Here is a 2937-nt window from a genome sequence, read left to right on the forward strand (position 1 = left end):
TTCATACCTCGACATTGCCTTGGAGTGGAAGCAAATTCACCATGAGTTTTCCAATTCGCTACGATCGATCTCGGGGTGATGATCGTGTCTTCTTCATCACCACTGCAGCCTGGACAGCCTTCGGGAAGACATGTGTCACTCTCCTGCTCAACAGATTCCTACATCTAGATTTGGTTACCGTCAGGGACCGAAACAGAGCTGCAAAACACCAAAGTAATTGTTTTCTTCCATTCAATTACACTGCTGAACATGCACAGCATGGTGACAGCTATGCAGTACGCACGTCATCAAGGCCAATTTCCAAATATGGGAGGTGTTATTTATGAAATTTGACACAGTTCCTCTTCTCTGATCGGCTCGAGACATAGCTCATCGGAATCAGTGCCCAATTCTCCTTCGGATAAGCCATACTTATTTTTGGCGTTCAGTTTCCCTTTAACCGGTTGCAGACCGGTTACGAAGGATTAACGGTTAACCGATAAAGATAACGGTTAACGCAGTAACTTTTCAGTCAATTTTTCAAGTATCAGGTCGTTGCAAAGTATACACTTTAGCAGGCTGTCGCACGCGTACGCAATTTCTGGGTTGTCAACTCGGTCATATCTAGTCTCTTGGTGTGAGAGTATGTACATGTATGAATGAGCATGCTAGAGAATGTACCCGTGTGCGTTGTACTGAATAGGGTACATTTTTTGAATGAGTGTAGTCAAATAATATTATTTATTATTATAGTTATAAAAGAGTCCGCAGGATTGCCGTGGCTTATAGGTTATAACCGTTAAACCGACCGTTAGCTTAGCAGTTAACCGTTCGGGGTAAAACCGTGACCGTTTGAGCCCTATAAATTATACTTCGAATAGTTGATGTTCGGTCATGATGGAAGGAGAGGTGGAGCTACGGGAGAGATAAGCTGATTATTCGCAGGGTGAGGGTGACATCGGTTGGACGAGTATGATGATTACGAAGACAGTTGAACATGATAATTTTCAAAGGTAACTCCAACTACTTTGGCAATGAAAATTGATAATATTTTTACTGAAGTTCAAAAGAAATCAAGTAATGAATAGAAGAATTCGGCTGGTGAGCTACATGTGTGATAACTCGCTCGGACAGCGTTCCGGTTAGTCTCGTCTGGCTGGATCGCTAACCTCGGAACGTTTTGTGACAAGTATAGTCACGGCTGGTATGGAACGCAGCTTCACCCAATCCTAATCCCAACACACACACACCAACTGATCTCGTCAGAGCAGAGAATATGTTCCTGTTTGGAAGAAGAGCACCGAAAGAACCTCTCGCTAAAAGCAACAGCATGCTATGATATAACACATTGTAGAAAACAGCAAGCAGGGGCAGTAGCGATAGTACTTGCTAAACATGCAGCTAAACTGCTAATTTGTCCTCTGCGCGGAACGGCGATCGGACACGCACACGCACACACATACACGCACAGGTCTGCGTGATCTAGAAGCGGCGGTCATCATGATAACATAAATATGCAAAGTGTGAAAGAGTATTAGAAAGGGGCGAGACTAGACCCGGATTCTGGACCGCAATAACCTGATTAAAAGCATTGCCAACCAAGTGGTCAAGTAGGTGCACTCACACTCATCCACACCTCGCGTACTACTACTATATTGCAAATTCATAATTACATTGTATTGCACTTTCTACCGCAAGTGCACAGTCGTGCGCTTCATCTATTGACAGCCAAACCTATCATTCTACAGGTAGGTGATATAGCTGGCACACACCGTATAGTATATTGTACAATAACTGTTCCAACTACAGAAGACATAGTGTGTCCACGTTCTACGCACCGTAGCTATCAGAAGTAAGTAATAGTTACAAGCCCTCACTCTCGGGCTATGACACATGTAGGTGTCAGGCCGCCGAACGTCTCAGTACTCCTTGTCAGTTTTGTGCCATTTTGTCGCACTCGCTAACTGTATAAGATCTGGTTACGTTAGTGGACAGTTAGTCATAACTCGTAACATGTTGTCCTCCTTTTTCACCATGAATAGAAGAAGTAATGTTTTCTCTTTTCCATGTTGATCTCTAACATGCATGGACATCTTGGTATGGGGATACTCATGTATTTTGTTGTACTTATTTATTTATTTTATTTATTTATTTTTTATTCCACTATGGCGTGACGCCAATAAGGATGATTAATAAGTGCGATAGAACTGGTACTAGCCAGAAACAGCTAGATGGAAATTAACCGGGAGGCAAGAAGCAATGGATCATGAAAAACAAGCGGGGGCAATAATGTTAGCAGGGGTGATCGAGATAGTTAAGTATACGTTCGAGATATCAGAAACCAGGGGGATGCGCGGAGCAGGAGCAGGTACTGCTCAAAAGAAGACTGGATGCATTGTTTCGGAAAGAATTTCTACGAGGTTGGGTTGTGATGTCGATAGGGAGTGAGTTGTAGAGGGTGAGGGCACTGTTGATGGAGGAGTCTCGGTGCCTGTTCGTGTGTGCGTGTCCGATGGAGTAGGTCCTTGTCTGTCGAAGGGTGTATGGTTGGTGTTGACGTTGTGGTGCAAGATGTGGTTGTTGCAGGTGTGGTGGGGAGGTTTGGTGGTGGATGTCCCATGCTAGTAGGGCTTGTTTAACAAGGAGTCGTGAGCTAAGGGTGGGGAGCTTTGCGTGATGGAGGAGGGAGCTGTGGTGAACTGGTGCAAAGAGGGGAATCCGAAGGCAGATGCGTATAGCACGGCGTTGAATTCTCTCCAGTGTGTCCCGCTGTTGCTGTGTGGTGTTGGAGAGGGCAAGGCTGCCATATGCGAGAACGGGTCGGATGTAGGTTGTGTATATTAACAATAGGCTGGAAGCGTTCATTGTGCCACGTGTCTTGTGGAGTTGGTGTAGTAGTTTTTTGGCTTTGTTGGTGGTTTCTATGATGTGTTGGGGACTTATGGCCACTTGCAACTT

This window comes from Sycon ciliatum, chromosome 5 (assembly GCF_964019385.1).
Source record: "Sycon ciliatum chromosome 5, ocSycCili1.1, whole genome shotgun sequence".
NCBI lineage: Eukaryota > Metazoa > Porifera > Calcarea > Leucosolenida > Sycettidae > Sycon > Sycon ciliatum.